This window comes from Scyliorhinus torazame, chromosome 7, assembly GCF_047496885.1.
Source record: "Scyliorhinus torazame isolate Kashiwa2021f chromosome 7, sScyTor2.1, whole genome shotgun sequence".
Taxonomy (NCBI): domain Eukaryota; kingdom Metazoa; phylum Chordata; class Chondrichthyes; order Carcharhiniformes; family Scyliorhinidae; genus Scyliorhinus; species Scyliorhinus torazame.
In genome coordinates, this window is record NC_092713.1 from 37,074,878 (window position 1) to 37,100,368 (window position 25,491).

Genomic DNA, 25,491 nt, shown 5'->3' on the forward strand with positions numbered 1-25,491 from the left:
TAATCCCCAATTAGACTTCATTCAACTTTTACAATGTAAATTTGATTGTACTTAAATCAAATCAAGTGCTATTAACATTGGGCGCAGCAATTCATTTTGTCAATACCAGTAGCAATCATTGCTTTTTAAAATTTGAACCTATTCCTTAAAAATAAATCTCCTGCCATTGTAAAATTGACAAGTACTTTGGTGTAAATCGTCACTCATCTCGAATACTTAATTAGACCCTGTCTCTTCTCTGTGACAATTGTTCTTTACATTTACAAGAAAGCACAGTAGATCAGTTAATTTTTAAGGCATAAGTGTTGCTCTGTAACTACTGTAAGGAAAATAAACTGGTGTTCTATGACATCGTTTGCCATTTCTCGCCATCATCTGACGGCAGGAGCAATAAAGAATTGGTGACAGAGGTTTTTCTTTAAAAAATCACCGCACCAAATCAAAAATACTCGATTGCAGGCCACGGATTTGAGGCAGCAGTTCATTCCCAAGCTACAGATGGCTGGCAAACTGCTGAAGCTGAGCTCGTATGGTTCAAGAGGTATAATCACTTCAATTGGATTGATGCCCTGTAATCAATTCCAACTTTCTTGTTCCATTACTTTTCTTTGGTCTTAAATTGTATTTTCCTTTTGAGTAACCCACCCACGTCTGTGTTTGCCCTCCATCGTGAGGACAGCGTGTGGGACGTTGAAGCCTGTGGACATCTCCACGACCACTGCGAATGCCAAGACATTGGTTGATTAGCTTGTCGGCGCCCTTTGAAAGTGCGGGGAGGTTGTCGATCTCTTCACCTTACCGGCCTTAACCTGACCCCGTCCCAAACCCAGGTCCTTCCATTCCTTTCCCCCATCTCAGAATACAAGAAGGAGGAATTGTCCCAGAAGGAAAGAAAACAGTAAAGACGGCAAAAGAAGGACACGGGTCCAAACTGCTTCTTTCCTATTGGGTTGCCATTTAATCATCTCAATTTGGTCAGCGATGGCTTGAGGTTTTTTTTTCTTAAAAAAGGCAAAAACCAAACAAGACTTCACCTCATAAATTAAGAATTAACAAAACGTCGCTGCTTTTGAGCTTGATTTCTCCTTATGTCAAACATTTTTCACTTTGAATCTGTGACCCGTGTGAAGGTTCATTCACCATAACATCTCAGCTTGAATCATGGCCTTGTGTACAATGTAAATACAGAACAGGTTGAATAGCAATATTTATTCAGTTGTAAACAACAGTAACAACTTAGTTTGTGCATATTTATTTAAGTGTGCTGTGAATAATCATAGTGCATGGACTCACAAACTATGAGAAGCTGTTGAATTTGATTATGAATCTGATTAGGTATTCATCTTGCAAAATCTGCTAACGGTACAGAAGTACAAAATGGCTGACAATTAGCTACTGAGGATGAACTGCTGAATGAAATGGAAATACATGGCAGAGAAGATAAAATGGAAAGATAAATGAACAAGACTTAATTCTAATTAGGAGTAGCTCTGATTATGTTAATGTTCAGGGAAGTACCCAGTTACAGCTCAGTTGGACTGAAAACACACTTAACTCTTAGTTAAAATCCTTTTGGTTGGCTGCAAATTAAAGGCAGTCAGGTTATGCAAGATACGCTGCAATAGTAATGCAGGACAGAAGTATATCGATCACATTTGAAAAGAAAAGGATACATAAAGCAGCAGGAGATTCATTAGAATGAGCTTAATAAAGCACAAAGGCTTACAGGCAAATGTGAGGGAAAATATATCCATCAAACACAATTAGATGTTCATATTTCTCATGGGAGTGTAAGACTCGAGGAAAAAGATTAACAAAATTAACGCTTTCTCATCAATAGACACTGGAAACATTGCAAATTATTATTAGCTTGAAAGGCATACCACACATTTCTTTTGACATAAAACAGCCATATTTGTATTCTGTGATTTCTCTATTTAATATCTGAATCATAATTCCACTCCAACCTTATCCCCATGTCATAAATTAATATCATTTCAGGCTTAAACCCTTTATGTGGATTCCTTTTTCACAACATTCTTATTTGGTAATATCTTTAGTTGCATCATTTTCTGCAACAAAGGCTTGCTCGGAATATTGACAATAATGCGTACAAAATCCTCTTAAAAGACACACATGTATAATGAACGCACGTTTGTACTATTATGTGTTTAATAAGCACAGCACCTTGGATCATTATTTGGACATGTCTAACTCCAACCCAATTTTTCTTTTTACAATTCAGCAGGCTGTGTCAAAATGTGAAACAAAACATGCTGAGACAGCAGCATTTTGAGCGTTTTAGTTCTGGGTGTCCAAAAACCACTGTTTCATTCCATTTTATTCCCGAATTACGTGCATTCGGAAGAGAGATTTGTTCATTCTGAGTTGTAAAGAATTCTTAAAGATCTAGCATTACTGTATTGAACTTTTGTTTGTTTACTTTTCTCTCTCTCTATATATATGTATATATTGGTGTTTACATTTTTGTTCATATTGTGTGAGGAGCTTTAAGTACACTCAGAAATTTATAGCATATACTGTGCATGTTTCATAATAGATTGTAGTAGTAGGCTTTGTTAGTAAACTCCCATAAAAAACTAAACCAGATTCTGCATTTCATTATTGACTGACCAGTGATATAGGACAACACAGTCCGAGGGCATTGTTTAAATCGAATTGCAACTGGGTGCAAACTGTATTAACTAAGGAGCTAAAAGATGACATGCGGTATGTTCGACACATTTAGCACACAAAAGACACAGATATGTTAATGGATGATTTGGGGGAATAAAGATACTCATTATGAAAAATTGTATGGGTCTTTGTCCAGTATTATGCTGTTCAAGAAGCTCCTTTACTTGTGATGTGTCAGAGCACATATGTAATAACATTAGGCCGTGATGCTGGTGTTAATGAACACAACTGCTGCCATGGTAATGAAGCACGCTTCTGCTCTGCATTTCACAGATTATCAATAAATGCAATAAACAACAGAATTTATTTTCATTTGAAAAGGCCATAGTAACCCAGATCATTGGCATTTATAAGATCCACCCCACCCCCCAACCCCATTGCCTCGCTCCCTTTTATATAAGAGAAAGAGACATTACATACTTAATGAAATGACCCGGCCTCATATAACCTGACCAGGGTAGTGCTCTGGAGACCGATCACTACATCCCCAGGTCTTCAGTCCTTCCTGCAGAATGAACTGATGATGGAAGTGCATCCCTGCTGGGAAAAGAAAGCAGAGCTTCTATGAACCACATCATTCACTCTAACACCCTGTGGCATTTCATAATACTTTAACACCTGTGTCCATCAAAGTTGCCCACATATAATTTCTGCCCCAGTTATGGTGAACTTTGTAATTTCACTGACTGACAGTCTAATATCTGTTTGGTTTCACATCTGACAATCATTGTAGATAGGCCTGCTTGAACAATGTCAAAGCATTAAAGTGACAGCCATTATTTTGGAGCTTTGGAAATCAGTGTTAATGTTCATAAGAAATGCATTCTACTAAGATCCTTTGTTTACTCCAAATGACACAATACAAAAAAGATTACATTAAAATGCAGGGTTCACCTGCAGCAATCTCTCTTTTACCAGCCTCTCAGAGTGGGGCGGGGGGGGGGTATTTCTATTTTGTCAATGTAAAATATGTTGTCCCTTAAAATAATAAAACAAATGAGAACTGTAGGTTTTATCAGACATGTTAAGGTTCCGCCGTACTTAGAATAGAACTGACAGTAAAATGTTTGGCATATTAAAGAAGCTCTCTTCTGAAGAAGTAATCTGTCCACAAAATACATTTTCAATGTGTGCCGTAGTGTTAGCTTACTTTTGACAGTAGAATCGTGCCAAGGCGTTTTCTAACCTATCATTTCTTTTCTTGAAATCTGAGATCACTCTGTTAACTTAAGTGTTTTAAAATAATTGAGTTTCTTTTCCCGTCAAGGTTTTGTGAATTAAGAAATGCTTGGTGGTTTTCTAATTTCCCTTGATTTGGCTTCAAGAATGTGGACATTGTCCATAATCATGTTCGCAGGTATTATTTCAAGAAGATGGATGCTCTCTTGAGTTTAGCAAAAGGCATTCAGAATTGACAAGAAAATGAAAATATTGCATTTTCCGAGGAGGTAATGCAGGATAATGTAGGATACTATGAAGTATTCGACAACTGATGCCCTGCAGTATTGCACAACACTGCCGTTGCTCTTGGAGAATGCTGCCTTGTTTAAGAAACCTGGCTGCAGTTTTTTTTTAAATCCTTAAACGTTTTCCGTCCAAACGTGTAATGAAACAATGGGAAATAATTCATTATAACTTATTGAGCCTAAAGAGTAAAATGTGATTACAGAAGTGATGACCCTTCAGAGATTCATGCATGCTTCAGAGAATAAACTATTCATTTTTAGCCAGTGGACATCTATGGTAGTAAGTGCGCAGTTGGCACTGCACAAGATATGCACATTGGTTTATAAGTATGGTGACATGTCTTTTTAAAGCTGGCGCAAAGGTTGTGGCATATTTGTGATTAAGGAGGCTGTTGAAATCACTTCTCAGCAGTACATTCAGGGAGATGGAAAAATTTGAGAGAGGAAAACAAAGATCAGGACGTGCTGCAACATCAAAAATTACTTTTAAAAATACAAAACTTAAGTCGTTATCATCAAGGAAGCATTTGGCAGGAAACAGATACAAAATTAGTTTTCCAGGGCCAGAAAGGTTTTTAAGCAATAGTTTTGACTTTAAAAGCTCAGTTATACTTCATTAACAAGGCATCATTTTGTTTTTGGGGGAGGTGGTGGTCGGTGGGGGCGGGGTTGTTGGGCAGTGCAGTGGTGTGTTAATGGCAACATTACTATGTATAAGGGGAAGATCTTGTCAGTTCAGTCACTTTTAAAGATCAACAGGGAACATCAACAACGCATCCGCTAGAGGGTCAGAGAAGATTTGATTGCAACTTCTGGATTCCAGGGCTGAATTGTCAGGCATCCGGCAAGGGTGGGAACAGAAGCAGATGGGGTCTGAAAATCAGAGTTCTTCTCTAAAAAAAATTAACATTAAGTTGCACCCCCCCTCGTTGCTGTGAGGCAAATAAAATAGTCAGGAATCAGGTTGATTGGGGAGAACTGACTGAGATTGATTTGAGAGCCAGAGACACCAACAATATCGGGCGAACAAAATTTATCTCTGAGCTCCGGAAAGTTTACTTGGTGTGGCCGTGAGATCCTAAAAATAAAATAAAGCAAAGCTTAACTTTGCTGACAAACTATGTAAAATATACTGTATATAGCAGACAGATTTAGCAGTGAATCATCATGTCTGACATGCAGACGTTCTCTCTCCCTTTCATATTACCACCTTGAATGCCAACTGTTACATAGAATAATAAAGCAGGTCATTCAGACTCCCTTCACTCAGCCATCTCTGTTAAATTTTTTTCCTGCAATGCCTATGGCAGCATTTAAAAGGCCCTACTTTGCAGGAGGGATTTGAAGGGAAAAGGAACCAGTCCTTCTGTGCATTTCCAGAATTCCACTTTCCAATATTGAGCATTTACATTTCAGCACACTTCAGCTTTCAATGAGTTTATCAAAAGTGGTTTATTTACTAAAGATACACAGGGAATCACAGTTTTTACAGAATTATTGCTTAAAGGATCACATTCGGAGACACAACTGGATACACATAAAATATATAGCATAAGATATTCGTGAGTAATGTGTTTTTTTCTCGAGTGAATTATTTTGCTCTACGCAGAAAGGTATAAAGATGTAATCTAAAATTCCTTCTGCACTATTCTACATGTGCAATATTTGTGTCAATGTTATCTGGCATCACAACTTCTGTGCTGACAGTACCTTGGTGGCCTATTTTTACTGCAGGCTAGAAGATTATGAGGTATAACCCAACAATACTTAAGGTCACAGATTATGTGTGGCTTCCCATTAACTTACAAACACAATGGACCGGATTTAGCGGTTGCAACAATGGTTTGACACAAGTGCAGCTGTGAAACTGAGGGCAACTTCTGGTGTCTGCGTATTCACAGCAAAACATCAAGGACTGGATTGTTGCATCGCGAGCAGGAAATAAGAGGCAGGGCTGTCTCTATGGGCAACAGTCAATAACCTGCGATTTACACAGGACACCGCCTTAATTGACATGGGGATAGGTTTGCTATCCATGAGCTCTCGAAGGTAGAGGGGCGATCAGAGGCCTTCCAGTTTGAGCGAGCAACATGGACGTACGCTCCCCATAAGTTTTTTCAATCTTTAAGTAAAAAAGGGATACAGGCAGTCAGGCCACCACTGTGGAGGGCAGAGTGGAGAATGTCTCTTCAGACCTCTGGCTCTTCCTGAACCCAGACAAGTAAGGTGGGCCTCCAGACCTGCTTTGAGTGCTGGCCCCCTGCTCTGTTAACGGATGTCCAGCGCTAGGCACCTAAACTGGTCCCCGCCATTGGGGAAAGTTGGAGGGCAACTGAAATATCGCAGTCCACTTCCTTTACAGGCCTGAATTTGACCTTTAATCAGCCTAATGGACTATTTGCTGCGTGTGGCTGGGTAGCCCTGCCAGCTCCAGACCCTCCTCTGCTAGCTCCGGGAATGGTGTTGGAAAGCCAACATACAGATAGAAATCTTTAAAAATGACTGAACTGACGAGATCTTCCCCTTATACACTTGGGGCTTTTCACAGTAACTTCATTGAAGCCTACTTGTAACAATAGAATTATCATAGAATTTACAGTGCAGAAGGAGGCCATTCGGCCCATCGAGTCTGCACCGGCTCTTGGAAAGAGCACCCTAACCAAGGTCCACACCTCCACCCTATCCCCATAACCCAGTAACCCCACCCAACACTAAGGGCAATTTTGGACACTAAAGGAAATTTATCATGGCCAAGCCACCTAACCTGCACATCTTTGGACTGTGAGAGGTAACCGGAGCACCCGGAGGAAACCCACGCGCACACGGGGAGGATGTGCAGACTCCGCACAGACAGTGACCCAAGCCGGAATCGAACCTGGGACCCTGAAGCTGTGAAGCAATTGTGCTATCCACAATGCTACCGTGCTGCCCTAAGCGACTATTATCTTATTATTATTAATATTGCTGTTAACACACCACCACACTGCCCAACATAAAAGATTCACGAGCATGGTTCCGGGGATGAGGAACTGGAGAAATCGAGATTGTTTTCCTTGGAGAAGAGAAGGCTGAAAGGAGATTTGATAGAGGTGTTCATGCGGAGACTGGATAGAGTAGATAGGGATGTTTCCATTGGTGGAAGGATTCGAGAATGAGACGGCTCAAATTTAGGTATTTGCCAAAGGAAGCGAGGAAACATGAGGTGAAACCTTTTCATGCTAACGAGTGGTAAGCATCTGGAGGCTCAGAAAGGGATACCAGCGATCTCGAGTCCAAGGATTAATCCCACCTCCCGGAATCATCTGCCAAGTGTGTGGTCAGAGATTCAGCTCTAGGATCAGGCTCATCAGCTTCGCAGGGACCCACAGAACCTAGGACCACTGTCACTGAGTTTCTTGGGTGGACAATTATACTAATTAGCGAGTGATCACCGGAGAAGAAGAGGTTAGGATCTGGACTGTGCTGCCTGAGAGTGAGGTGGAGGCAGGTTCAATTGAGCCATTCAAGAGGGAATTGGTTATCTAAAATGGAAGAATGTGCAGGGTTACTGGGAGAAGGCGGGGACTGACACTAGATGCATTACTCACTCGGAGAGCAGGTACAGACACAACAGGCTGAATGGCCTTCTAATAATAATAATAATCTTTATTGTTGTAAGTAGGCTTACATTAACACTGCAATGAAGTTACCGTGAAAAGCCCCTATTCGCCACAGTCCAGCGCCTCTTCGGGTACACGGAGGGAGAATTTAGAATGTCCAGCACGTCTTTCGGGACTTGTGGGAGGAAACCGGAGCACCCGGAGAAAAACCCACGCAGACACAGGGAGAACATGCAGTCTCCGCACAGACAGTGACCCAAACCGGGAATCGAACCTGAGACCTTGGTGCTATGAGGCAACAGTGCTACCCACTGTGCTCCCGTGCTCCCGTCCTGTAACAAACTTTGTGAATTTATAAAAATTCCAAGAATGATCAGTGCCTTTTATCCCCTGGTTTGGGTCTGTGTGAATACTTCAAACTGGCTGCTTACCCATTTTGATAATATCCCAGTTGCTGGAAGCTTGGAAATTCCCTTAACTTTGCACCAGATTCAAATTAACATTAGGAAAGGAGAAATGGACATCATAGAGATTACAGCTTTCTTCAGAGTCAGTTCTGTATTCAGCACATAAGAGATAGCAGTCATGTTTTGCATGGTTTGTCTAGGTTGCAGATGCAGGAGTATAAAACTGAAATGTAGTGGAGGACTCTGGCTCGATATAACACCGTACTGCAGATGGGCTATAGCTGTATCACACTTCCGAGCTAATGAAGTGCATCTGTCTATGTGCATTAATAACTAGAATTAGATTAGTAGGAAGGTACAGTCATTCCTATTTCCTATAAGTTTGTCATGTATATGTTTTTCAGTAAAACTATTGATGGCCTAGATGCTGAGGGGTAGCCGCTACATGCTTTTATATAGTGCCTTTAAGTACTAGAATGTCGCAGGGCGCTTCAATGGAATATAATCAAAAACTGACACATCACCACAAAAGAACATACAGAACATGTAGATAAAAGCTTGGACAAAGAGAAATGTTTTAAGGAATGCTTTCAAGGGGGAGACTGGTAGCGAGTTGGAGAAGATTTGGGAGGGGTTTTGCCACGATTGCTATTTGTCTTTTGTTGATGGTAAGCAGCATTTTTGGTGCTTCTAAACTACTGGCACCATTTTATTCTTTCATGGAATGTTAGCATTTTTGGCTCGGCCAGCACTTGCTACCTTTCCCTAATTGCCCTTGAGAATGTGGTGGTGAGCCACCACCTTGAGCCAGTGCAGTCCATGGTGTAGATACGGCGGAAGTGCTGCAAGGGGGAGAGATCCAGGATTTTGACCCAGCGAGAGTGGGGGGACGGCGATATAGTTCCAAGTACGTAGCTTGAAGGGGAACTTGCAGGTGGTGGTTTTCCTATGCATTTGCTGCCTTCTGGGCGGTAAAACCTGTGGGTTTGGAAGGTACCCACCAAAGGAGCTTGGGCGAGTTGTGGGGTGGAGCGGGGGTGTAAAATCGGCATTTGTGAGACAATGGACATGTATTACCTAGCATTCGAGGCTGTAAAATCTAGTATATAAAGGAAATGCAGTAGAGGAGTCAAGCTAGATACAACCCAGCATAGGAGATGGGCTGGATACATCACACATCAACCTGGTATTTGAGACTAACTGATTAGAACACAGTATCCTGACACAAGGCAAGCGGATTACAACAGATCAAGATGGCTCAGGAGATGGACAGGAGACAGGGCACATCAACAGACTGGATATAATAAGCCAATTGGTTAAAAACTTTGATTTATAATCGCAGTCCCATTCTCCCATTATTTTTGAAAGGGTGGGATCATACATAGAAAGACGGAAAAGAATATTCAGTGCTCAGTCAAAGATTTAAAGAGCGCTCCACTCTGTAGCTGACTTTCAGTCGAAGCAATGAATATTACAGATCCTGATTAAAATGAGCTCACTGTAAATCTGAGAAGTACACAAAGAGATTCGTTCTCTACAAAGTCTTAAGGTGGCACCTCGACGGCGGAAACAATAACTGATCCTAATTAGTGTGACTATGTGAACAACACAGGGTTGAAATATTCATTAATATGTTCTCCTTGATCACTGTTGTCTCATAAAAGAAATTGGAAACCCCCTGAGCGTTACACAGACTTTGATAAGACGTTCTCTCTAGTGCCCATAATCAGTTACAGCTAAACAAAAACTCTGTGTTAATTAAAATGCATTTTATTGGCAGCATATCCAGGCATATCCAGATTTTGAATCTGACTACCTGAAATGCATATATTATTAATCACTACAAAATAAATCAAATGAAATTAGAGTAGTTTTTGCTAATATGGCCATGTTGGTGCTGAAGAGATTTAGCTTCAATCCAGTGCAGAGAGTCTTTTTATTAAATGCCTTTCTCCTTTATCAGCTCTCGCTGTGTGGGGCAATTGTGCTGTACAATGGCTGCCTCCTCCCCAGCACACAACGTGACAGCAATGTCATCATTCTTTCCCTCAGTGCACATAATTACCTCACATATGGAAACCTGTGATAGCCTAAAGGCGTCGAGGAGAATAGAGAAAGTGTACAATCTGTCCACCGGCAGGCTTAATCCATAGGCAAAAAAAAAAATGTCATTCGAAGAGCACCGGCTCTGTTGGGGTGTGCGGGGAGGAAAAAAAATTGCAGGTCAGACAGCTCTAGTCGCTGGGACTGCACTTAAGTAAATAACGTCATATTAATAGATTCTGGATAATTGTACAAGTAAATGCCCACAGCAGGCAGTTGACCTTAATTTCCTGCAGGACTGCCCTTCACCCGCCTCCGTGAGAAGATTTATTTTGGAAAATGTTATCACTATGCAACTACGATCCTAGCAACCATACATAGTTACATTTGTCAAATATTTGTGTCTCTGAAGTTGCTTCCTAATCAATGTTCCCTTCCTTCATTTTTCACAAAAGGTGATAATGAAAATCAGATGCTTCCTTTCAGGGTTTTATGCAGTTCAATCTCACTTATGATTACCTATTTTTAAACCACCTGCCCATAAACGTTAACTGTTTTATTATGGTCAGAGATTGCAATGCTGGATTAGAAACGTGCCTCACATTCTTCTTTTCCTGTTTTTCTGTATGCGGGATGATTGGTTGTCATGCCCCGGCGCTGATCGCCGTTTCCCGTTGAAGCCGCAGAATTGAACATTTATTTTGTTGCATCCAGGCAAAATAAAAGAATATGGAAGTAAAAATGTACGGATGGCTTGACCCAGTGCATTGGGTGAGATTCGCATGCTGCATTGATCGAAAGTCACTTCAAGGATGGGTTTTTGCAATCACAAAAAAAGTTCCGACCAAACACAAGGCCCCAGATCTGAACAGGAGGGCCGGTAGCCCAGTTGGCCGGACAACAGGCCAACAGCACCGCGTTCAATTCACATTTGAACATGCATCACAGCCTGGACTGGCAACTGCTCGGCCCAAGGCCGCAAGAAACTTCAGAGAGTCGTGAACACAGCCCAGTCCATCACACGAACCTGCCTCCCATCCATTGACTCCACCTACACCTCCCGGTGCAACTGGGGAAAGTGGGCAGCATAATCAAAGACTCCTCCCACCCGGCTTACTCACTCTTCCAACCTCTTTCATTGGGCAGGAGATACAAAAGTCTGAGAACGCACACAAACAGATTCAAAAACAGCTTCTTCCCTGCTGTTACCAGACTCCTAAATGACCCTCTTATGGACTGACCTGATTAATACTACACTCCTGTATGCTTCACCCGATGCCAGTGTCTATGTATTTACATTGTGGACCTTGTGTTGCCCTTTTATGTATTTTCTTTTTCTTTTATTTTATTTTCATGCACTATATGATCTCTTTCAGCTGTTCACAGAAAAATACTTTTCACTGTACTTCGATACACATGACAATAAACAAATCCAAGTCCATTTGGGCTGAGGTAGACTTGGGAGAGCTGCCTGTTAGTAAAATCATAACATTAGCCATGGTTCAGTGACCCTCGAATAATCGAGGATTCCTTCTGGAGAAGAAGCAATCCTAAATGAGCATCGTGAGAGAGGTTTTGTTAATGTGTAAAAAGAGGGATTGCATTATTTTTATTTGTTGATGGTGCACTATTAAATACCACCTATGTACTATAAATTTTGCAGTACTGGCAAACACCTATAATAGATGCCTTCATTTTGCACATTTGCACGGACAGAGTCTTGGATGAGTCTCATTGGGTTGTGATTTGGGCCGGCATTTGTTCCTGTGACTCCGAGGGCAGACCACCATTTAGAAAGGTCCTGAGACCACTCAGCACATTTGTTTCACTGGAGTGCCTTTCTTGTTATTATAGGATGGGGAACGTCAGGGGGGACAATAGATAAACAAAATCTACAGTAACAGGGTATGTGGTATTCTCATAAGTGTAAAAACTGCAACGGTTAATGAAATGTCTAGATCTGCCACTAGAGGGAACTAGAGTTACAAGTATATAAGACATTGATGCTAAGCCTTGTGGGGAGAGAAGTGAAGGAGTTAGCTAGAATACAGACTGAAGGAAAGATAGTGTGAGGGAGAGGAGATCATAGTTTATTATAGTGTAGAGATTAGGTGTAGATGAGTGTAGATTAGATGTTAATTATCAACTGTATTATTTGGGAGTACATGTCGAATCCAAATTAGTAATGTTAATAAATTTCTAGCTTTGTTCAAGTTCAAGCTATTTTGTGGTCTTTGTGAACACTACGCCAACCACCCTGAATTTAGCAACACAAAGAATGCCACAGGGTCCAAAGCTTCTGGTGTTTCCCAATTCCAAGGGACACTTTTGCATTTCTTGCTCACACTGACAAACGTCCCACAAGTTCTTTTATGGGGAACGGGCACCTTGGATTTTGTCACACCACGGACTGCAGCTCTCGCTTCAGGTGAATCATTTTCAGGAGGCTTTTTAAACCAGAGGCAGCCATGGGGGAAAAAAGTAGTGAGAGAATTCAGAGACTGCAGCTTAGTGAGCTGAAGGCTCTGGGATTAATCTGTGGCGTAGTCTGATGGGGAAGGACAGAAAGAGTCGTAGGCTCTGGAGGATGCTGAAAGGAATGTAACAGTAGAAAAAGCTGCAGAGTTAGGATGTAGAGGGATTTGCAGCTAAGGATGAAGATGTCACTTTTGACATTTGGGCGACAAGATTCCAATGCACGTCAAACTGGTGAGGTAATGAAAAGTGTGGTTTGGTGCCAGACAAGCTGTGGACAGTGAAGTTTTGGAGGAACTGTGGTTTGTGGAAATAGGGAAATATTGATCCTGAATGGACATATGGCTCCAAATTTCCATGAAGTGGCAATCAGAGTCAGGTGTGGGTAGGGTGAGAAACTGAGAAAAAAGTTTTACCCTATCTTGGGCAGGAATGGGGCTGCCTCATCCTTAAGGCTCCCTCATAGTTGGGCACAGTGCCCTCCAGGACCTCGGAGCTCTGGGACTCCTACCCCCCCTGAACCACCCCGCGAAGCTATGATCGCCCCCGCCCGCCGCTCAACCATCCAGGATGCGTCCCCTACCCATGAACCCCCAAGATCCTCCAGCTTACCTTTCCAAAAGTCCTGGGACTTTGTTCCAGACAGAGCGCTGCAGTACCGCTTCTGGCCACTACAGCTGATTGGCTGATAGCTCTTGCAGGTGGGATTTCCTTCCAGGGTCAGATGAAAGTCCTGTCCACTGCCAATCAAAGTTCAAGTGAGTGTTAAATGGCAGTGGGATTTCGAGTGTTAGCAGTTGTGCGTTACTCACTGACTCTGTGTAATGGTTCTTGCAAATGGTTCTTGCAAATGATTCTTGCAGATGGGGCCCATGATGGACATTTCGGTCAGACTGAAGTGTTGTCTGAGCTGGTTCCACGACCAGAGCGTGGCTATTACCACTGGGCTTGTAGAATGCTTGGCCGGTGGGGATGGGAGCAATGCCATGGCCAGGGCCCGGAAGAATGTCCCTGTTCATCTCTTTACTCTTTCCGCTGCTGTTGCAGAATATAATATCACCGTTGTGATAATATTGCAGGTTTGAGATGGACAAGCCCCCCCATGCTTGTCGTTCTTTGCAGGACTTTTTTGCGGATACTTAGTGAGCCAGCAGGTGGCTAGCTTTGTCTCCGTGTTCGTACAGGGTCCCCCGTGCCTGGCGGAGTTGGTGTGCCGCCTTCCTCGTGGAGAGCAGGTCAAAGTCCATTTGTACCTTTTTCCTCTCCCCCAGGAGCTCTACGGTTGGGGTCACGGAGTATTGCCGGCCTACCTCCAGTATGGAGTCAACCAGCTGTTGCCTAGTCACCCTCTCTTCCCTGTCTCTATGAGCTTTATAGGAAATAATCTCATCCCGAATCACAGCCTTCAGAGCCTCCCCATTCTGGTGTTGGTAATATACCTGTCTATGTCCTGTGATATTTTCTCGCAGAAAGCTTGTCGGTGAGGAAAGCTGTGTCCAACCTCCATGGGGGGCGGTGGGCATGGTCTGTCTCCTAACTCATGTCCATGTAGTGTGGAACATGGTTGGAGATTGTGATTGCGGAGATTTCCGCTCTTACTATCCCTGGAAGCACCGATTTCCCCACGACAAAGAAGTCAATCCGAGTTTTTACGCCATGTATCTGGGAGAAGAAGGAGAACACCTTCTCCCCTGGGTGTGTGAACCTCCGTGGGTCCACTGCCTCATCTGCTCCATGAATGTGCCGAGTTCTTTCATGTTAGAGGTCGTCCCTGTTTTGAGGTTTGACCTGTCAATCCATGGGTCCTGTACACAGTTAAAGCCCCCCCCCCCTCCACCCCCAAAGATAAGTCTGTGTGTATGTATGTCAGGTATTTTTGCCATGGTCTTCTTTATAAACTCCATCTAATCCCAGATGGGATTGTACACGTTGACCAGGACTACTGGTGCTCTGTCCAGGACACCGCTGACCATGACGTACAGTTCCCCTCAATCTGTAACCGTCCTCGTTGCAGTAAACACCGTCCTCTTATTTGTCAGAAAGGCTATCCCCATAGCTCTTATCCCGTAGCAAGAATGGTAAGTCTGTCCAACCCAGCCCTTCCTTACCCTTAAAAAAAACAGCTTCTTCCCCACTGTCACCAGACTCCTAAATGACCCTCTTATGGACTGACCTCATTAACATTACACCCTGTATGCTTCATCAGATGCCAGTGCTTTTGTAGTTACATTGTATATGTTGTGTTGCCCTATTATGTATTTTCTTTTATTCCCTTTTCTTCTCATGTACTTAATGATCTGTTGAGCTGCTCGCAGAAAAATACTTTTCACTGTACCTCGGTACACGTGACAATAAACAAATCCAATCCAATCCAATCCAATCCGCAGTCGGTCCTTCTCCCTCAGGTGCGTCTCTTGGAGGAAGATTAAGTCAGTTTTCATACTTTTCGGGTGGGCGAAGACTCTGCATCTTTTCACTGGGCCATTAAGTTCTCTGACGTTCCAGGTGACTATTCTGATGGGAGATTTCTGCCCCCACCCCCTGTGGGATCAACCATACTTACCTTGTGGATGCGCCCCTTCACTCCGGGATTTCCCTTTGTTCGGGGGCCATCTGAAATGGCCACGGATACCATTCTCACCATGAAGTCAGGCCCCTGCGCTCCAGGGTTTCTTTTTGTCCAGGGGTCACCCAACATGGCCACCAACTATGTGTACGCCATGTGGATGTGCCCCTGTACCCCGGGGTTTCCCTTTGTTTGGGGACTCTCCAAAATGGCTGTCTGCGGTGTCATGTTGTTCCCTATTTCCATGTATGACTTGTTGTAGCCAGCCTAAAGCCCTCCCCCCCTTGTCCCTTTGTTCCCCCCCTTGTCCCTTTGTTCCCCCATGGTTCTGCACTTTCCCCCCTTCCCCCCTCCTGCCAGTGTCCCTCCTCTCTCTCACCCCCCCTTTTGTCCCCCGGTTTGTCTCCGTTCTTGTGATATTTACCCCCCCACCCCCTTCCCTGCCAGCCGCGCTCTCCCTTGCGGGAGATAGAATCATAGAATTTACAGTGCAGAAGGAGGCTATTCGCCCCATCGAGTCCGCACCAGCTCTTGGAAGGAGCACCCCCACCAAAGCCCACACATCCACCCTATCCCTGTAAGCCAGTAACCCCACCTCACATTTTTTTGGGACACTAAGGGCAATTTAGCATGGCCAATCCACCTAACCTGCACATCTTTGGACTGTGGGAGGAAACCAGAGCACCCGGAGGAAACCCACGCAGACACGGGGAGAACGTGCAAACTCTGCACAGACAGTGACCCAGCGGGGAATCGAACCTGGGACCCTGGAGCTGTGAAGTGACTGTGCTAACCACTGTGCTACCGTGCTGCCCCAAATGCGGCTCCCCTTTCCTCTCGTCCCTCTGGTGCTAGCTTTCCTGCTAGTGTGGTGGCCACCCTCCCGGGGTCGGTCAGAGCTCTCCCTTTGCCCGCTGTTTTTCTCTGCTTCTCCCCCTTCCTCTTTCCCTCCTGTTTCTGCGCCCCACTGCTCTCGCCCCCTCTTCCCCGTGCCTTAGCTTTCAGTTTTAGACCGAGGCGGTACAGTCCCGCGCAAATTGTCTCTCAGTTTCTTAGTCTTCTTCGGGTGTCGGCTTCACCTTTGTTTCTGCTGCTGCTTTCCCAGCCCGCTCTTTTGGACAAACTTGTCCGTTCCTGCAGGGTCTGTAAAGTAATGCTCCTTGCGCTGGTAGGTTATCCAAAGCTTGGCTGGGTAAAGCAGCCCAAACCTTACCCCACAATTGAACAAGGACGCCTTGGCTCTGTTAATAATAATCGACTATTGTCACAAGCAGGCTTCAAGAAGTTACTGTGAAAAGCCACTAGTCGCCACATTCCGGCGCCTGTTCGGGTACACAGAGTGAGAATTCAGAATTCGCACAGCCGGTACGGGAATTGAACCCGCGCTGCTGGCCTTGTTCTGCATTACAAGCCAGCTGTCTAGCCCACTGCGCTGAACCAGCCTTGTTGAAGTCGGCCCGGCGCTTGGCCAGGTCTGCCCCAATGTTCTGATAAATTCCTATCTGGTGTCCTTCACAGTGGCATGTTTTTGTTTGTCTGGCCCATCTCAGGATCCTTTGCTGGTCTTGGTACGGGTGCACCTTCACAATTGCCTTTGGTTGCTCTCCAGCCCTGGATTTGGGTCTGAGTGATCTGTGTTCCCTGTCTATCTGTAGCTGGCTGGGGAAGCTGTCCCCGGGTTTTGGCGCCCCGATCGCTTTTCTTGATCCTCCACCTTCCCCTTCAGGCCCCCCTGGGTCGCCACCAGCCTTGCTATATCTGCCTCTCGGGTTGACGATCCGGTCACTTTTTTCCATGGAGGCCTTTTCTAGTCCTCCGATCATGCTTTCCTGAGCTCGCAGTCACCTGTCTGTTTTGTCCTGGGCCGCCTGCATGGTGGCCAGTGCTTCTCTGACCACCGCTTTGACCGCTGCCTGAATCTCGCGCCTTAAGCCCTCCTTGAGTTCCTTCAGCTCTCGGGTGAGGAATATCCTCCAGCCGTTGTCCCGCGAGGGGGAATTCTCTGCACCGCTCATTAGCCCCTCCCTGGTGTGGCCAGGACATCCTCACCTCGTGGGTCCAACGTCTCGCCCGCTGGTTTCTTTTGGCTCCTATTGCCTCTCATCTCTTTGCGGCCTCTAGTGCTTCTGCTGCTTGGCATTTTGATTGTTGGCCTGTTTCTTCATTAGTGGGTTGAAGAAGGTGATGAGGGGATGCTCCTTCCCCGGATCTGGCGGGCTAATTTTGGGGAAAATCGCCTAAATTTGATTTCCTCGGAGGAGAGCCACCTTACGTGCGTCCGCTCAGCACATCCCTGTCTTCAGAGCGCTTTTGACTCTTATTTCATCCGTCAGATCTTAATAATTGAGAGGGTTAAATTTAACTGAAGAAAACCAAGGTCAGGCGAAAGCATGGGTTCATTTATCAGAAGGTTCTGTAGGTTGGCAGGGAACAGCACTTAAGGAATTTTAAAAGACAAGCTGATTCATGTCATGATTGTGGTTGAGGTGTTCGACCTCTCACAGACAAAGGAGGATTTAATGTTCATGAAAACAATGCAGATCACAAGACAAACCAAATTTGTAGGCCTTAAAAAGGAAATCACGCCAAAACTTAAGCTCAACAAAATTGGGTGAGCTGATTATTTTAAAATGTCTCTGGTCTGGTGGGAACAATCTGTGCAAATAGGAAGAATGTCCATTGGTGTGGTGGAGGGGCAGAATGCCACAACTGTGGAAAAAAAACATTTAAAAACTGTTTGTCACTTGAAAATGCTAACAACCTTAAAAAAGAGGAAGAATTTGAAATTAAGCTATGTACAAGAAATGGAAGAACCACAAGAGAAGCAATTAACCTTCGCAAGAAACTACAGAGTGTGGTGAACTCAGCCCAACGCATCACACAAGCTTGCCATCCTCCCATTGATTCTGTCTACACCTCCCGCTGCTTCAAAAAGGCAGACAGCATTGTCAGAGGCCCCTCACACCCAGGCTTTGCCCTCTTCCAGACCCTTCCATCAGCAGAAGATACAGAAATCTGAAGACCCGCACATCCAGACATAGGAACAGCTTCTTCCCCACAGCTACAAGACTCCTCAACGACTCTCCCTTGGACTGATCTGTTCCCTGTAAGAACACTATTCACGACGCCCTATGCTGCTCTTGTTTGGCCCTTGTTCCGCACTGTAACCAATCACTATTTGTTAATGTACCATTGTCAATGTACTCTGTCGATTATTCTTTTGTCTACTATGTACATTCTGTGTACTTCCCTTGGCCGCAGAAAAATACTTTTCACTGTACTTCGGTACATGTGAGAATAAATATCAATCAATCAATTGTGGGGGAGATATATAACTCTGAAAACAGGTATTGGAGTATATTAAACTTGAAGTGGATGGACACCCCTGCAGAGTTTGAAAATTAGATACAGGAGCAGGGGTTTCTATTTTATTTGACAAAGTATAATTAACAGATTACATTGTAACATTCAGCTATTAAATTACAAATTCCTACAAATTTTCACTAAAAGTGAAAGGTCAGCTCATGGACAAACTGGTACATAAAGATCGAGAGATCTTTAAACCTCTCTATGCTGTTCAAAATCTCGAATGCTCTTCAGTAAACAGAAAGGCATACCTAAAACTGAAATTAATTTGTAAAGTGGATGAAGTTGCTGGTGAGAATTATAGGACTAATTTTGAGAGAAATCGCCAAATTGTTCACCAGGTCGGCAAAATTAAAGACCGAGAACAGCATCACCCTACGAGCTGATGCTAAACCAATCTGCCTCTTTATTCTGATGAAAGGTCCTCACCCACTCTTGGACCAAGACAGGTACAAAATGGAAAAGATGCAGCAGCAATCATAGAAATTATAGTGCAGAAGGAGGCCATTCGGCCCATACAAAGAGCACCCTACTCAAGCCCACCGATCTACCCTATCCCCGTAACCTCCACTTAACCTTTTTTTTGGACACTAAGGGCAATTTAGCATGGCCAATCCACCTAACCCGCACATCTTTGGACTGTGGGAGGTAACAGGAGCACCCGGAGGAAACCCACGCAGACACGGGGAGAACGTGCAGACTCCGCACAGTGACCCAGCCGGGAATTGAATCTGGGACCCCGGAGCTGTGAAGCAATTGTGCTAACCACTATACTACCATGCTGTCCCTATGCTACCGTGCTGCAAGGGATTATCTCATTGGTCACCATGCCAACAAAATGGTATTCAGGCATGGCTACAAAACATGGGCGACTCTGTAAGGCTCTGTTGAACAAGGTAGTGGAACATGAGATTAGAGAGAGAGAATACTGGGAAAACCTAGCAGATCTGGCAGCACCAGAGAGATAAACAGAGTTGACATTTCGACTCACCTTCAGAGCGGAACATGAGATCCGCACGATGGCCTCTGTGGTTGAGGGCCGAGCAAAACGAGCCAAGGACACTTTATTCTCCAAATTGGATGCAAATAGCGGATTTTGGCAGTTGCCTCCGGACAAACAATCCAGACTGCTGACCACTTTTACATTACTCTTCGGTCATTATAGTTTCGATAAATTGCCCTTTGGAATCACATCTGCTCTAGAAAGTTTCCGGAGAATCATGTCCAACAGTTTAGAAGGCATGGAAGGAGTAATGTGTCATATGGACAATATATTCGTTCATGGACCCATGAGAGAAGAGCATGATTGCAGGGTCAGATCAGTCCTGTGAGCCTTACAGAATGCAGGCCTAGCACTGAATGAATAAAAAAATGTGAGTTTGCCAAACCCCTGATTAAGTTTCGAGGTCACACAGTACAAGTCTTGAGGTGGGGCCATCACTGGTGCTGGAAAATGCACCAGCAGAATGCTTTTGAAAGGATGAAATGATTTTTATCTCTTCTGATTCCTTGATACCTTACGACCCAGACCTATGATTATCATAGCGGCCGATGCATTATCAACAGGACTGGGGGCAGTGCTATTCCAGTGCAAAAGGACGGCAAGCGGAGACCAGTCTACCATGGGGATAGGGTGGAAGTGAGGGCTTATGTGGGTCGGTGCAGACTCGATGGACCGAATGGTCTCCTTCTGCACTGTATGTTCTATGTCTATGTCTATGTCTATGTCTATATGCCTCTAGATCACTGACAGAAATGGAACAACGACACACCACGATAGCGAAAGACACTCTGACGGCAACGTGGGCGTGTGAAACATTTTCAGTCTTAAGTTATGGGATTGCATTTCAAAATCTAAACAGAACGTAGACCACTCGTCACCCTTCTGAACATGAAATCAATCGCGAACATGCTGCCCAGAATCCACCAGTTCAGATTAAGATTGATGAGATCCGACTCCATCACAGAGTATGTGAAAGGAAAATGTCAAACAAAAGCAGACACACTGTCAACAACAGCATCAGAAGGAAATGAACAAGAGGATTTTGACTTCTTCGAGGAGATTGAAGCATAAATGCTCTTAATCGCTCAGCATTTACCAGTTACTTCAAGAAAGGAAATAAAGCATGCCCAGAAACAGGATGACGAATGCCTCCAAATCTGAGACAGTTGTCGGGAAGGATGGGCAGACTATATCCCCAGTAACATGGTACTATGCCATTATTGTGAACAGTGCAAAACCTGACGACTACCTGGAATGGGCGGGTTGTTTTATGAGGGTAGACTGGGCATGTTTCCATTCGAGTTTAACAGAGTGAGGGGTGACTTGATTGAAGTATATTATATTCTGAACAGCCTTGACAAGGTGGACGTGGAGAGGGATGTTTCATTTTGTAAGTGAGTCCAGAACAAGGGGGCACTTTCGGGGTTGCCCTTACTGGACAGCGATGAGGAGAAAGAAGCCTTTTCTCTCAGAGGATTGTGCGACTTTGGAACTCTCTCTGGCTCAGAAGGAGGTGGAGATGGGGGTCATTGAATATTTTAAAGGTGGAGATAGATAGATCCTTGTTAGGCAAGGGAATCAAAAGTTATCGGGGGAGTTGGGAATGTGGAATTCAAAACACGAACAGGTCAGTTATGATCTCAGTGAATGGCAGAGGGGCCGAATGGTCTACTTTGGTTCCTATTTCGTGGGTGTGTATGTAAGCACCTCACTGTCATTGATGACTTACTAGTCTTCAACAAGACACTATTCATATAGAGAGCCCTTCAGCTTGATATTCAAAGGAATCTAGGATGCACAAAGTGCTATGCGAGGGGTCAGTCTCGTTGCCAGGTATTGCTAGTTCTATGAAATGAATTGGGCGTGGGCCCATTGCGATCTTCATGGATCCAACGGTAAACCGCGTGGGAGCCCAAAATCGAGCTCTACACCGGGCTCCGGGCCAATCGCGAATCACACGACTCGCTCCGCACAGCACTATCCAAATTTCGCCCTCGCTGGGCGACATCCAGATCTGCATATTTAAATACCCGGACGCCGGATTCACTGAAACAGTGCATCTGCATCTCCACCAGTGATGGGATCATACTTTCCAGGAGCACGATACCTGTCCAAACTATAGCTGTTTCCTGGGATCGGGCAGCCCTCCGACTGTCCGCTCCCTCGGGAGTCCCTATCTCCATCTGATGTACTGCAGCATGTGTGGCGTGTGCACCAGAAGGTGACCCAGGAGCCTCCTCACTAAATAGCCCCTCTGAGCTGATAGATCTGCGATGGTGGTGGGTGCAGATGAAAGCAGCACAGAGACATAGGTTGTCTTCCCCGGACTGGTGCTCTGGGGTGTGCAGCAGTGGCTGGGGACGTGGTACCCCAGATGGGCCGGCATGGTCTGATGGTGATCCTGCAAGGCAAAAGACAAATGGTGAGATCTTGGGAAGGAGTGGTCTGCGGGAGAGGGATGATTCACTTGCATTTGGGGCATCACTCTACATTGGGAGCTCACTTGGTTGTCGCATGCCAACCTCCGCCCAGGAGACAGCCCTCTCCTGCGCGTCCCCAGCTAACTCCATCACCTTCTGCTCATCAGGGGTCAGAGTCCTGAGGTCTGGGGCCTCCAGTCCTCTCCCGCTCTCTCTTTAATGGGCAGCCTTTTCCTAGCGGACACATAAAGGACATGGTGAGATGCATGGTGGCGAGTTACAGGAGGGACTTGTAGCTGGTGGCATGTGCGTGCAAGGCGGGATGTGAGGGAGATGTAGGCAGGTGGGTTTTGATTGGCCTCTAAGGGAGTGGGTGTGTGATGTGAGGGACAGGGGCGATGCCAGGGGAACAGAGGTGGTGGCTCACCCGAGCTGCCCGAAGGTGGTTGTTCATCTTCTTCCGACACTGTGTGCCAGTCCGCCTGGTAAGGTTGACAGTTCTGAGCACCTTGGCCACCGCTGCCCAGGCCTGGTTGACGACCTCGAGCTGGAGCCTCCTGCCAGCCCTGGGAAACAGGCAGTCCCGCCTCTCCTCTTTCACATCCAACATTCGACCGAGCTCTGACTCGGTGAACCTCAGGACTGTCTCGCTCTGAGACATCTTCTTGGCTGGAATGAGTGGGGAGTGGAGTGCTTATAAGCAGCTCCAGCTTGCCAATCTCACCAAATCCAATTCTGGCCCCAGTGAATCCGATGCCGGTGGGAATGAGAATTGCTTTAGATTCACGTGCTGGCCCATTACCATGTCCTGAATTGCTCCACAAATAGCGCCCCCAACGGGAAAGTGAACCGCCCGTAATTCAGTCCCGGAGAATTCCAGCCATTTTGTTTGAATTTTTGTTCTGGAGATGGAAGCTGTGTTCTCAATCTCCTTCCGAAATTATAACTGATAGTGAAAAACCATTGTGTTATGCTGATGATCCAAGAGCTCAGAGGGCTGCCCGATCCCAGGAAACAGGTGGAGTACGGACAGGCATCGCGCTTCTGGAAAGCATAATCCCATCACTGGTGAAGATGCAGACACAGAGCCCAGATGTACAGGAGGGGGCGGAGGGGGTGACAGCAACTTTCTGGCGCCTGCAGGTGCAGCTGGAGGAGTCTAACCGCCTTCAGGTACAGGGGTTGGTGCCGAAAATGTTCTGTACCCAGACCAACACTGAAAGGGAGGCGTTTGCGTGGAAGCCTTGGGTTAAAAAGTCACAGATGGACTTCCGATGGCGTCTATGAAGGAGTAAGGCGCACATTTCGTGGCTCCCGTTCGGGTCGGACTTTTGGACCTTTTCCCCGATTTTTTACCGGACTTGAACTGTAAAACTGATGACAGAGGCAATTGTGGACTGAATTCCTACATCGGTGCATGGAGAGAAGGACTAGAAGTGCTCGTAAAGGCAGAAACAGAAAGGCAGCGAAGGCTTGGGCTGAAGCTGCAGCGGAGGACCGGACCTCTGGTTTGTCGACCCAGAGGTCAATGGAGCAGCTGATGCAAGTTATTCAGGAAGGCTTTGCTAAGCAGAAACGGGACTGCTTGGACCCGATAAAAGAGCCGATTGAGCGGCTGGAGCTTAGATTGGACGCCCAAGGTCGGGCGATCCAGAAGGTAGAGAAGGCGCTGGCTGAGCAGGAGGAACATCAAACTGTGGTGGAGTTGGAGGTGGGGATGCTGAGAGACCAGCAGAAGAAGCTCCTGGAGAAGGTGGAGGACCTAGAGAATAGGTCCCGCCGGCAGAACTTGAGAATCGTTGGGCTCCCGGAGGGGTCCGAAGGAGCGGACGCTGGGGCATACATCGCAGATATGTTTGAGAAGCTGCTGGGGGATGGGGCATTCTCCCGACCCTTGGAGGTGGACAGGGCTCACAGAGCACATGCGAGGAAGCCGCGAACGGGAGACCCCCCGAGGGCAATGGTGGTGAGATTCCACAGGTACTTGGATAAGGAGCGTATTCTACAGTTGGCCAAGCAGACATGGAGCTGTAAGTGGGAGAATAGCATCCTGCGGTTCTACCAAGACCTGAATGTGGAGGTGGCCAGGAGAAGAGCAGGCTTCAACCAGATTAGGTCAATCCTTTTTAAGAAAAAGGTGAAGTTCGGACTGTTGTATCCAGCCCGTCTCTGGGTCACGTATGAGGAACAGCACTTTTATTTCGAGTCACCTGAGGATGACCTAGACTTCGTGAAAAGGAAAGGACTGGTGGTGGCCTGAGAACTTTTGAACTTTGCTGCAACGTTCGTGTGTTTTTTCCTTTTGTTTCTCTGTTCTTTAAAAATAGGTTTCTCGTTTTTTGTTTTGTGGAAGCTGTTTGTAATGCCTTCTGTATTGATTTGGGACCAGTGGCAGAGCTGAGTGAGTTAAGGTTTTCATTTGCACTGTTGGGGGCTGGAGGTGTGCTTGTTTAGATTTTGGTGTTTTTCTGTCGGGCAATTGTGTAGGGATTGTTTTATGTTGGAGTATGTTTGTATGAGCGGGGGAGAGGGTGGGGAGGGAACAATAGGTGGGAGACTATCCGGCACCAGGGATGGGGGCCACCAAGCTAGCTGGGTGGGCTAGCTCACGGAAGCGCAGTGGGGGGGGTGCATATGTTCGGTTTATCAAAGGGGTTGGGTTACAGAGTGTTGTTATTGGGGGGGGGGGAAATGTTCTGCTGACGAGGGAGGGACTTCGGCCAAGGGACAGAGAGGAGGTTGGGGGCGGAGGCTGCCTGGAGGCGGGCCGGTGGCGGCGCGGAGCATGGGCTGGAGGCGGGTCCAAAAAAGGGGATGGCTGATCGGTGAAGGGGGGGGGGGGGCAATGAGCCCCCCAACTAAGCTGATCACCTGGAATGTTCGAGGGTTAAATGGACCGGTCAAGAGGGCACGTGTGTTCACGCATCTTAAGGGACTGAAGGCGGATGTGGTAATGTTGCAGGAGACGCACCTTAGAGTAACTGACCAGATTAAATTAAGGAAAGGCTGGGTCAGTCAGGTCTTTCACTTAGGACTGGATTCAAAGACTAGAGGGGTCACGATCCTGACCATTAAGCAGGTGGTGTTTGAGGCGGGTAGAATAGTCTCGGATGTGGGAGGTCGGTATATTATGGTCAGTGGGAAACTGGAGGGGGTGCAGGTGGTATTAGTAAATGTATGTGCGCCAAATTGGGATGACATGGAATTTATAAAGAGGATGTTGGGGAAGATACCGGACTTGGACTCGCACAAGCTGATCATGGGAGGGGACTTTAATACAGTTATTGATCCCGGTCTGGATCGGTCATGCTCGAAAATGGGCAGGGTGCCAGCAATGGCAAAGGAACTGAAAGGGTTCATGGAGCAGATGGGGGGGGGGGCGTGGGGGGGGGGGGGGTCCATGGAGATTTGGGCAGCCGAGGGTGAAGGAGTTCTCCTTCTACTCACAC

The 25,491-nt window shown here is 45.7% G+C and overlaps 1 long non-coding RNA gene across 1 annotated transcript in view; it reads right to left on the bottom strand.

Annotated features, from left to right (window-relative positions):
• Positions 1-25,491, bottom strand: part of LOC140427268 (uncharacterized) — a 221,806-nt gene that overhangs the window by 136,757 nt on the left and 59,558 nt on the right. The window contains exon 3 of the long non-coding RNA XR_011948419.1: positions 3,118-3,237. This is a non-coding gene — a long non-coding RNA (uncharacterized lncRNA). The remainder of the gene's footprint in view (positions 1-3,117; positions 3,238-25,491) is intronic.